Raw genomic sequence first — 12,917 nt, forward strand, 5'->3', positions numbered from 1 at the left:
CCCTCTTCTTCCTCCTCCTCCTCTTCCTCCTCCTCCCCCTTTTCCCCCTCTTCCTCCTTCTCCCCCTCTCCCTCCTTCTCTTCCTCCTCTTCCTCCTTCTCCTCCTCTTTCTCCTCCTCCTCCTTCTCCTCCTCCTCTTCCTTCTCTTCTTCTTCCTCCTCTTCTTCCTCCTCTTCTTCCTCCTCCTTCTCTTCTTCCTCCTCATCCTTCTCCGGGTACTTCTTTTGCCTTCATTCCTCAGTGTTTTATGAATGCAAAATAGACAAACTCCCCCTCGGGTGTGTGCCCAATCCATCGCTTATGGCACCACATGTACATCTTCCAGTTTATATCTTCTCAACCACTGTATCACTCTCTCCTCCAGAAAGCCTGGACCCATTTGCCTTCCCAGCAGATGATGGTAATGACAGAGTCATCCCTCCATTCGCTCCTCAAACCAGATCAGCACAGGCTAGAAAGAGTTAATAAACTTCTAGTCATTTTCCCCACAAATCAGACGGATCAACTCAAGCAACTGCCTAGAAACTAAACTTCTGCTCCCGTGGACTCAGAGCCGGTACGTGGTCTCCCCTGAGCCTGACGGACAGAGATATTTGGTCATTTCAGTCATGGAATTACCCCCACTGAGTTTAATTTCCTTCTCATCTCTTTGTAGTGTCTATCGAAACCCCCAGAAGGAAAAAGTGTTGAGCCAGGCCCTGTTAAGGTGTGCGGCAAGAAGGACAACAGCATGTGACAGCAAATAACATACATTTTTTTTTAATGGTAAAAAAGTGTTGGGGCGGGGGGTACAACAAGGAGAAAGTTAACAGTCAAGCTGCTCCCGTCTGAAGGTGAATGAGAAGCAGCACCTGCCCAGCATACCATGCCCCTACCCCTAGAGCAGGTCTATTTTATTTTATTCAGAGATTCCTGTTCTGTGTAAAAACACTTTGTCCCTGTGCTTAGAAACACTACCCAAGGCTATACATTTGGGTGATGGGAAAAGAGGTGGCTGGGAGGGTTTAGACCCACTGAGTCATGCCCCATGCCAGAGAATTCTTCTGTGCCATCCTGGCCTGCAGAAAGGAAAATAAAAGAAGAGAGAAGAAAAAGAGAAAGAAAGAAAACAAGCTACTGGGCAGAGGAAACGCTCTCCCATGCCAAGCTCAGCTTGAATTCATACACAACACAACCTCTTCAAGCGGGGCACTGCTCTGAGAGTCTCTAAATGCAACCGGTGAAAGCGGGCAGGAAGTGGAGAATATTCCAGAAGGAAAACGGCAGCCACGGGAGATATTTTCTTCACTCTGGTGTTTGTAATCTTGTCACTCTGGTCAGGGCCACAGCTTCTAGTCAGTGGGAACAGTCTTTGAAATACAGGGTGCGCCCTGTCCCTCTCTCCACTCTCCCAGTCAGGACGATCTCCATAAGCTAGCACTGGCTATCTCCTGGGCCTCTGTGGTCTGCAGACCCCATTCCAAGTCTAAACGCTGCTGCTCAGAAACCTCAGGTGGATCTGCCTTCTCTAGAGAAAAGTCTATCCGGGAGTCAACCATGGCCCTTTCCTACAGGGTTCTCTAGTCACCAGAGAGGAGAAAACTTCAGAGGAGGGACAATACGGAGAACCTGCTGGCTTTCAGATCCTAGAAAGAATCTTCCGAATGTTCCTGGATCTAGTACCCAGAGTCTGACTTAAAAAAAGAGGGTTGAGTGTGGGGTGCACTCAGCACTCAGGAGGCTGAGGCAGGTGGTCTGTGAGGTCAAGGCCAATTTGAACTACATGGAGAGGCCATGTTGCAAAATACATACTCCTACATACACATAGACACACACACACATGTGCACACATACACAAACACACAAAATTAACAAAGAAGCAAACAAACAAGCTTCAACAGAAATAATAAGCATATATACTGCTCAGATGACTGAAATGTGATAAAGTACCACATTACATCTTAAGGGTCCACCAAAAACACACCCAACATGATAACTATGAGAGGTAATTGATGTGTTAGCTATTTTGATTATAGTAATCATTTCACTATGTGTGCACATTGCATATATGAATACATATTTATGGATATATGTGGATATGTATCATATCGTCCCATCACATATAATTCTTGAATAGATTCTATTTTATTTGTCAAGTGTACTTCATCAAAGTTCTAAAACGAGCAAAAATAAAGACAAGACATTCTCTGGTTGGCTGATGCTCAGCTTAGCAAGTATGGGCCCAACATGTCCCTGCAAAGAGAGGCAAAATCCTTAGAAATCAGAGCTCTACTGCCCACAGTCTTTTTTAGGGAGAAATGGTGCCCTTGTCTAAAATTTATGAATCTATCTAAAGATTTTGCCACTTAATGTGATTCACTCTTATCAACCGATATTGAAACACAAGCGAGAGTGGAATGTTCTGAATTTGTAGGGAAGTGGGCTCTGCCATGGGCAGAATCTAATCAAAGGGCCTCTACTCAAATACAAATTAGTGTGATTGGGCAACAGGAAACTCCATGAGTTCAAAACAGACCTCTTGGAGGGTGATGCAGATGGTGGGAGTGGAGGAGGACGTCAGCAACTACAGCAAGCTCCAGGTAGAACCTCACAAAGACACTGACAGCTCAGGATCCAGCAGAGCTCCCAGAATTCCACTTGGGCCCAAGTCACAGGATAAGTAAGTTCCCAACACTCAAGATCTCAAGCTTTCTACTACAGTGGCAGTAGGTAGGACATTAAAGACCCCAGGGTTGGCTTCAGGACAACTGCAGAGAAGATGATGACCTTAGGGAGTCCTTGGGGGTATCCTTGTCTGGTCCCCCAAATCAGAGAACAGATGAGTGATTTAGGAAACAGCCACACTTCTGTCCTTTGGAAACCACCAGCAGGCATGTTGTTTTCAGACTCTATTTATAATGTAAAGTAAATAACTGTGAGAATGCTCCTGTGTTTCTAATCTGGTTTCCTTGGTCCATCTGGTCTACCTGGGGACACTGAAGAAGTACATGTGGCTAGGCACAGGAACATGGCTTCTAGGAAGAAGACCTACCCCCTCCCCTTCTCTCAGGTTCTCCTGCTACACAGAACAAGGGCCAGGCAGACCCCATGTTTCCTGTAGACCAGAGAAGAGAAGGCAAGGGCCCACTGTGAAAGATGAGACCCTTCCAGAGATAAATGCAAGGGTGGGCAAACCCAGCGAAGTAGCACAAGAATCTAACAGTGCTGAAATAGCCAGGCAGAGGGAGCACTGTGGGTGACCGCCCATCTAAAAGCTACTTTCTAGTCCTCCCTGCCCCTCCCAGAGGATAAGTGGGGTGACTTACTTTCTGGGTTGTTCCCACTGACATGGAAGTAGGCAAGGAATAGAGGGAGGGTGGAAGAGCCTCTATGGCAGATGATTCTGGAAGCAGCCTGCCCTCACCACCCAGGCCACCCCAGGGCAGATGACAGGCAGTAGGAGCTGCTGGGAGTTGTGAAGTGCTCAGCTCCTACAACTGGTCTTCTCCAGAGGGGGCTGAACTTGGCTGCCCATGTTCACAGAGTTCCTTTCACGTGGACAAAGTCCAGATGCCATGAAGGTTAGCCATAGTGCGGGCAGGTATCATTCACGCAATAGCTGAAGAGCCTGCTGTCAATCAGACATTGGGACACAATGTGGACTAATAAACCCAGTCACCTCCCCAGCATAGTGGTGGGGACAGATGTGGATTAAGCAAACATAAGAAATATAGAAGTCCAAATTGGGATGCTCTTTCCAAGGGTTGGCAATCTGCAATACAAGGTAGCCAACAATCTCAAGACAGTCATGACAGAGCTGGGCCCTGCCAACAAAAACGCTTGGTCTGCCCTTGACTCTGGATAAGTTAAGCCTCTTTCTCTGCTATAAAATGGGTCACCAAAGAGAGGCACATTTCAGGAATTAGCTGAAAACTCCCAATAAGAGCTTGTGTCAGTAGAAGCAACTTCTGGAAGTTAAGATGTTCAGTTGTTAAGGCTCAGAATGTGTCTTAGCACAGCCTAGAGACCCCACTCCTCTCCTCCCCAGCAGTCAGCCCTGGGCTCTTCTGGGCTTTCCTTCTCTCTCAGGGGACTCTCAGAGACTTCTTCTCCCAGCTGACTCCAGCCAGAACCTCTCGGCACTGCCATTATTACAGTCCTGGGTCTCTTTAAGCAGCCACTGCCAGCACTGTGGGGGATTCGTGGTGATTCAGCCCTGGCCCAGTGAGCTGGACACACAATCGCTCAGCCAGGATATGGCCGTGAGCCCACAAGCCGCTGCGAGGAGACAAAGCTGTTCTTGGGCCTTCTAAAGCTCCCCCTGACCCCTGCTGTGTTCGGTGGGCAGGCATATTCTGTCCGGCCTCTATCCCCAAGGTGGACTAGGGCTGGCTTCACTCTCTTGAGGGTTTAAAGGCAAGACAGTTGTTCCAGCAGAGAATTCAGACGACTGACAGAAAACAAAAACCAAAAAAAGGAAAGGAAAGAAAGAGACTCAAGCACGTTTCTGTCTCCCTTCACGAAGCTTATCTGTGTGGAGGCCCAGTCTCTGCTCATGTTCTCCGATTTGGATGGGGAGGAGGGGGCAGCCAAGAGACGTTATCAAACTCATTCAAATGTGCTGCTGGTCCTGGGAGCTCAGGAATACGGCTTTGAGGGCTGCCTGGCCGGTTTCCATCCTGTTTCCAAGCAACCTGACATGCAATCCATCCATCGGAACCTTATCACAGAGTCAGTGAGCCGGAAGGCGCTGAGGAGCTCTCTGCCCGGACTCCCTACACCAAAGCCTGTGGGAGGCTCATGGAGATTGAAAAAGAAGGCACAGCCTTTGCCCAGGGCTCACAGTGACCCCAAGAAGAAGAGAGTAAGCCCAAGACTGGTGGTGCAGGCCTGGGATCCCGGATGCTTGGGACTATAGCACAGGGATCAAAAGATCAAGGTCTCTCTGGGCTAGAGTGACTTCAAGGCCAACCTGGGAAGTTAGTGTGACCCTGTCTCAGAGACTGAAGATGGAAACTGGGCAGTAGCTAAGTGAGGAAAGGTTGTTTGGCATTCAGTAAACCCTACATTCAACCCCAGGTATGGGAGAATGAGACAAAAAGCAGGGAAAGAGGGACAGAAGAGAGAGGGGGAAGGAGAGAGAGGGAGAGGAAGAAGAGAGGAAGAGGAGGGAAAGAAAGGGGGAGGGAGGGAAGAAAGGAAGAGGGAGAGAGGAGGCCTAGATTTGAGCAGAGCTGAGACCAGACAGCTCACTCCAGGACCTTACCCACATAGTCACCTTCTTGTTTGGTGGTGTGGTTCACGCAAGGGTCTTGTAAGAATGTGCTCTGGGAAGGAAGAGCAAGCGAGTCAGATCTCCCTTTGCCTCTCTTGTAGCTACGACCACCCTTAAAAAGCACAGGCAAAAATCTAACAGTGCCCCTTCAATTTCTCCAAAGCAGGAAGCAAAGGGATCCTTCACCTGTGTCTGCCTCCAAGGCTACTTCTCATCTCACTTGAAACCACTGCCGCTCAAGACCTATAGACATCCCATGTGCTGAACACCATGAGCACAGTCCTGGCAGTGGCTGCTTTAAGAGTCCCAGGATTGTAATAATGGCAGTGATCAGAGGTTTGGGCTGGAGTCAGCTGTGAACTCAGAGTCACAATGTTCCAAGCCTGCTTCTCAGGAGGACCTTAGACAGAAAAGCCTGCATTAAAAGTCAAACTGCACCAAACGCCAACTGAGGACAGCTATTACTGTACATACACCACACAGCAGCAAACCTGAAAAGCAAGTGCATGGGGGTCCCCTTTTCTGGTGAAAACTGCACACATCTATACTCACATTGGCACATCTCTATGCTAAGAAAGAAACGGACAGTGTCTTGCTTCGAGAATGTGGCACTTAATTTTTTTTTTTTAAATTGAGAAGGAAAAAACTCCCTCCTTTAGGATACAAAAAGTGAGTTCAAAGAGCCAAGCAAGGCAATAGCTGGCCTCCTCTGGGTCCTGACCAAAAGGCCACTGAACACTGGCCAAGAATGGGCGCCACAGCTGGGCAATGGGCCACGCCCAGAGCACAGCCCACCCCCTTCCTTCACACCACAGGACACACAGGCCAAGGGCCAATGATCCTCAGGCATAAAACCAAATGAACAAAGAGGTTACACAACTCCGTAATCACACGAGAGCCAAGACAGGACCTGACATCATAAGCCCACCATCGTCTCCCCAGCCTACAGTGTGAGCTCACAGGGTAAATAAACAACCATGATTAATCAGATTATAAATATAAAACAATAAACAGCATAAACATAATAACAAACTTCACAGAACCATACTTGAGTCCATAAAGTTAGCATTCTGCCAATACCCAAAGGGACAAGGGGCTCAGGGGGACCTATGAACCCTTTCCTACTTTCTGGAACCCATTGCGTATCACCCAAGATTAATACACCTGTGGCCATGGCCCTGCAAGGTCAGCTTGGTGGAATTGAAACGTGAGCGAAACGCAGAATGACTATGGATTGGGACAAAGTCCAAAGACGGGATGGCAAAATAACAATGAGAAAGAGAGAAGAAACGCTTGGTTGCTGATTTGGGTAGAAGCAAGACTTCTTCTTTGTCCCAGACCTGAGGCAGAGGTCTTTCACAGTCCTGAAAACCATGACCTACATCTAATTTAAAGACATGCTGAAGTCTTATGAACTTTCTAGAATTTTCCAAAGGCTCAAACATCACAGCAAATACCAACAGGGAGGAAGTGGAGGGTACTCTGTTGATAATTTCTTGAGTCCAGATTTTACTAATGACAGCCAGTGACTGTACACATCCAAATCACAGGCACTAGACCCAGTGACTGACTGTTGTTAGTGGACTCATTCACCATGGCCCCAGAGGTAGATCATCCATCCTGTCTTATGGGTGGAGACGCCAATGACACACAGCCAGGTGACGGTAGAGCCAGGACTCCAAACCCCACACCCAAACTTTATACAGACTCTGTTTTAGGTGCGAGGCTTCTACACGATGGGCTTAGCTTGTTTCCAGGAGGGAAGCCTCCTAAGGTTTGGAAACAGAAGCTGGAAGGGCAGTAACTGGGAAGGAGGAGAAGGGAGAGCTGGCCCTCTCAGCCAAGTAGAAATGAACACACAGGGGGACTCGGCCATTGACGGTGACACCTGGAGCTCACGCCAGAAACAAGGAGCTGCTGCCAGAAACAAGTTGAGTCACCCACCAGCTCCTACCAGTTGCCACACTGTCCCTTGGAAGACCTGAGCTTTGGAAGGCAAACACTGATGGCAGGACCTTGATGTTACTCCTGCTCAGTAAAAGGAATGGAACACACAGGGCACACAGTGACGCTATGCGGGCAAACCCATGCATAGGCACAGATGCACAGAGCAGTGGTTGCTGTGGGTAGGGCAGACTGCCTGGTGAGGATGGGGACAATGGCCTGATGGGTGTGCCCTTTCCTTTGGAAATGGTATGTATCTATGTCCAAACCTTTCAAAAGTTCGTCTATCAAGTACACGCAACTTTTGCATAGCAAATATGACTTAAGAAAGGCGGCAGTGGTAAGAGCTATACTACACTGTGAATGTCCTTATTGCAGCTGGATTATGCAGTGCAAAATGGTTAAACTTGTTGATTTGATATTCTATGCATTTTGCCACAGCTAAAAAGGAAGCAACTCTCTATAAAGATCCTCTGACCTCATTCAATCAAGCATGAGACGTACGCATGGAGCCAGGGCCTGGGCTCTGTGACCACTGGGCTCAGAACTGGACGTTCCCCTAAGACCCTCAAGTTTATACAGTCATGTTTAGAGAGAGGGTGGGGCAGGCGGGAGGGAAGGAAGGAGGGCGCCAGCAGCCAGCTGCTGGCCAGGAGCTAGAGCGGCCTCCTGGGCTCAGGCAGCCCGCACCCTGCAGCCCCCTGGCCTCGGCCCACCTGGCAGGCACCATGGCTACTTTCATGAGGCTGGGAGCCCAGTGTCCTTGGTCTGCATTAGAGAGTCAACAACCATTTATCTGGATCAGGCGAACAAGGCAGCATCAGTGGCAGAACTGACAATATTTAATGACTGGGGGTGGGGGACACTTCGTAAGTTGTAGGAAGGCTGGAAGGAAAGGAACCAGAGAGGGAGCTGAGAAGTCCGGGGGAAATTCTGTGTGGGGGTGGGGGTGGGGAGAGAGATAAAAGGGGCTGTAAAGCAATTTTGACAGGTTAACAGACAGGTAATATTCCAGCAGTGTTTACTTAACCAGGCTAGTGCTTCATGCAGCGCAGAGGAAGCTGGGGCACGAGAGCCTGGGCAGCCCAAGCCTGCAGGCAAACAAAGATCCAGTCAGAGAAAACCAAATAGAGCCAGGCCCATGCTGGCAGCCCTGTGGCCTCTCCTCCGGCTAGGAAACCTCCCGGAGATGCTTCCGGGACACCCATCTGGGAGAGAACTTCCAGCCTGGTTCTTCCAGGTACCGCCACGTGGAATACAGCCTGGCTTTTAACTGCCTCGTCAGACCACCAGGGCCACGTGTCCTGCATCCTTCCCACTTCAACACAAACCACTTCAGCGACTCATCTTAGAAAGCTGGACTTTGAGCCAGGGTTTGTTGCCCAGGCCTATGATCTCAACACTGGTAGGTCAAGGTGGGAGGGCTATATATTCAAGGGAGGAATCATATATGCAGCTTGAGCTGCACAGTGAGACCCTGTTATTTAAAAACAAAACAAAACTCAAAGTAACACAATAGCTAACTAACCAAGGAGACATGGCCCCCCCAATGTCCTAGGGCTCAGAATATTTACCAACAGTGAAATGCATGTCAGTCTAAAATTCCAATCTACCTCGCCCAGATCCAAACCCCTGTCTGATATCTCCTCACTCTCATATACTGGGTAAACTCCAAACTCTGAGCCTCGAGATCCACATCTATTGAACAATACAATAACTCTTGCCAGGTTAGTATATCGTTAATGATTATGTATTCATGTCACTGATACAAATAATGTATAATAATTATGAGGAATAAAAAACATGCAGATTAAAGGAATAAATGTGGATTGACGATGAGAGGTACCACAAGTAACTTAGATTCCTTCTAGAAGTCTCTGCCACCCCACGGGAGGGTGATGATCTGAATACAGCAATCCAACCTATAGACTTAATCTTTAAAAATCTGTGCACATCATTTCATCGCAAGCCCTGCCTTCACAGAATAAAGAAAAACCTCTTTACAGGAACCAGAAGAGGTGTGCTGACTGAGGAGCCAAGGAAAAACACCCAAAACACCCCAGTTCTCTGAGGCCCTGGCAGCCTGCACAGAGTAACTGGATATGGCTCCATGTTCATGTATTTCTCTGAGAACATAAAAGTGTTCAAAGCCATTGAACCAGCACTCGAGGGGTGCCAAGATTATGACTTCATTTCCTACAGGCTTGCCTGCCTCTGTTACAGAACACTATTTTGAGGTTGGATTATATATTTTTAGGTTATTTGGAAAATCATTGTGGCTTTAAATAATAAAATTCTGAGTGACATCTGTCAGCTTCAATTACTCTGAGTCTGCTAAGCAGCGTTTTCTTTCTCTTTCTCCCCCACCCCATCATTTTTTTTTTCATTTTTAAAAGTGCAATGAAGTAAGTGTTACCCAGAAAAGTTTGCAAGAGTCTGCAAGGTTGTGTATTAAACACTTTATTGAAACTGGTCCCAAGAGCCACTAGAGACCCAGCTACAGGCCTGGGATGGTACACATAAGGGCTGAACTTGGTAGGAACCAGCAATATCGATGAAAAACCACACGGCCATCTGGTCAACCTCTTCATTGTGCCATCAGGGAAGTAGAGAGCCATGGCCTCACATTCAGCTGGCCACGAGGAAACCAGAAAAGACACAATATAGGTTTCCCCTAGGCTCTGTTCAGCAGAACTCTCCAAACTATCCTGGAGGCTCATCATTGCTTCCTCTTCCATTGATGAAGTTGCCAATGGCTGTACCAGCAAGCAATCTCACAGATGCCTTCATTCATCCCCATGAATCTCTGCCCTTCCTATTTTATTTTAAAGATTCAATTGTTATCCTTACTTTGAAAAGTATGTCTTGGTTTTTCATCATGTGAGTGGTGGTTTAGAAGTCCTATTAGCAACATAAATGGGGAATGTCAGAAAACAGATATCATCTTCTTGAGAGATCAGGGACCCTATACTCAACATCTATCCAAAGCCATTCCATGACCCCCGCCCATCCTCGCTCCCATTCACCACCAACAAGAAGCCTTAAGCAACTGGGATTGTTAGAATTCCCTGTATCAGAGAAAATATGTATACACAGAAAAGTTGCACCCAAGAGCTTAAAATGAATACCTATGTGTGCAAAGAACACACCTGACACAGACAAACACCAATGAAGAGCTCTTAAGAGTCAAACATTGAGCCAGGCAGTGGTGGAGCATGCCTTTAATCCTAGCACTTGGGAGGCAGAGGCAGGTGGATTTCTGGGTTCGAGGCCAGCCTGGTCTACAGAGTGAGTGCCAGGACAGCCAGGGCTACACAGAGAAACCCTGTCTCAAAAAACAAACAAACAAAAAGAGTCAAACATTGGCTGAAGAAGGGGCTTAGAGATTAAAAACACTTACTGTTCTTGCTCATTCCCAGCACCTATGTCAGGAGACTCAAAATGACTTATAACCACTACTCCAGGGAATCTGGTACCTCAATCCTACATGGGCACACACGTTCATGGAAACACATAGACATACGACTATGCACATAATTAGAAATAAATTAAATCTTTAAAAACAGTTGAAGAGTTAAACACAACCTTTCTTGGTAGTCAAGGAAAATAAAGCCAGATATTAGACATGAAAACTGAACCCAAAGGCTTACATACAAGAGACCTAGCTACAGGGCTAAGGTGTTATACTTCAAAAGCTCAACAGGATAGGAAGCAGGGAAACCTGTGAAGAACCACCGGGGCATCTGGTCAATCATCCCATTATACCCAGGGAAGAGAGACCTACGGAGCTTCCTCTGATGTAACCGTCTGATGACAAGATTGTTTACAATAGAAGGTATAATTAGCATTCACACAATGTTGGAAATTTTGTTAACCCCTCAATTAACAGTCACAAGGATTGGCTGAATATATAAATGAACATCCAAGGGAAGTCAGTTTGAAGAAACTGTGGGATGAGTAAGTCTGTATAACACAAGTGGTACAGCCTAGAAAAAAGCCCAGGGACGTGAGATGGGACTGCCATCCAGAATGTTCCAGTCTTTGAACTGTCTTTCGAGATAAAGAGCTCTGATACAAAGCTCTTGGGATGAGGGTGGGATTGTGTACCACGTTACTAAAGAGCAAAGAGAAGGAGCAAGGCGATGAGACGTCTGTCCAGGGGCTCCAGATGAAGAGTGCTATGGTAAGCGGTCTTTCGCTTCTTTAGGAAGGCTTATTGCTAGGCACTTTATAATGTTCCTGCTATTATCAATGAGATTTTTATATCGATTTTTGAGCCCTGCAGAATAACTAAAAGTGTTTATTATATCTAAGAATTTTCTAGTAGCTTCCATCTGATCTTTTAAGTAGAGACTCAGTTAATACCTCACCTTTTACATTTTTTTATTATCATTCAAAAATACATCTTACCCATCACAAACAACATGTTCAGAGTCTATTAACTCTGGAAGCGATGAGCTGATCCTATATGCCCTTGTCCTTGCCAACAACTGATGTCTAAAACTATGTCACCATGTGGCCATTATGTCCAGGCTAAGCAAGTCCAATCTCATTTCCAGAAATGTAGGGAAGGTGGATGGCCAAAAGGCAGAAACACTAGGCCACACCTCAATGATCTCTATGTAGTGAACAGTGGAAATGAGCAGCCTCACCAGACAGCCTTCACTGAATCCACTTTCCCTTTGGCATGCCTGTGGTCCCGTCTAAACACCAGCTCTCCACCTGGAAGGTTCCAGGCAGCGTGACAGGTGCTGAGTCAGCACAGGAGGTGCTTGATGAAGACTCCTTCAGGTGCTAATGGATTTGCTCTATAAGTGGTCTAAGTGGTAGTCCATTCAACAGAGGATCATTCTGCCTTACAAAGGAAAGAACACCTGCCACCTTTGAGGATGTTAGCTAAATGTAGGAAGATCATCACAAGGGAACAATGATAATATGATTCTGCTCACAGGAAGTCCCTAATCAACACTGAGACAAAGGTAGAATAGTAGCTGACAGTGTCTTGATAGGGCGAGGAGTCCAGAAAGTTAGGCTTTAATAGGTAGAATTTTCATTTTATAAGATTAAAAAAAAAACCCATCTTATGGATAGGTGGTGTGATGAGGTCACATGACTGTATTGAACAGAATGTTGAAATGCCACTGTACTGTGTACTTAAAAAACAGTTAAAATGACAAATCTTATGTTGTATATATTTTACCACCACAAAGCTCAAACAAGTCTTTGCATGTGTGTGTATATACACATGCATGTGTACATGTGTACAACTGCACATATGCACATGTAGAGGACAAATGACAATGTATATATACATATGTGTGTGTACACATGTGCAAGTGCACATATGCACTTGTAGAGGACAAAGGACAATGTATATATATACATGTGTGTGTACGTGTGCAACTACACATATGCACGTGTAGAGGACAAAGGACAATGTGTGTGTATATATATATATATATATACACACATGCATGTGCATGTGTGCAACTGCACATATGCATGTGTAGGGGACAAAGGACAATGTATGTATATATATACATATATATATATACACATGCATGTATACGTGTGCAACTGCACATATGCACGTGTAGAGGACAAAGGACAATGTATGTATATATATATACATATATATATATATACACATGCATGTGCATGTGTGCAACTGCACATATGCACGTATAGAGGACAAAGGACAATGTATGTATATATATAT

The 12,917-nt window shown here is 46.3% G+C and overlaps 2 long non-coding RNA genes across 2 annotated transcripts in view; one reads left to right on the forward strand and one right to left on the reverse strand.

The window, feature by feature from the left end:
• LOC116079215 overlaps positions 1-12,917 on the reverse strand; it is a 162,640-nt gene that overhangs the window by 96,495 nt on the left and 53,228 nt on the right. The gene's annotated exons all lie outside the window — the stretch shown is intronic.
• Positions 4,705-5,702, forward strand: LOC116079214. Its single transcript, XR_004113826.1, has 2 exons — positions 4,705-4,843; positions 5,418-5,702. It is a non-coding gene; the product is annotated as an uncharacterized LOC116079214 (long non-coding RNA).

Source organism: Mastomys coucha, unplaced genomic scaffold, assembly GCF_008632895.1.
Source record: "Mastomys coucha isolate ucsf_1 unplaced genomic scaffold, UCSF_Mcou_1 pScaffold5, whole genome shotgun sequence".
Taxonomy (NCBI): Eukaryota; Metazoa; Chordata; class Mammalia; order Rodentia; family Muridae; genus Mastomys; species Mastomys coucha.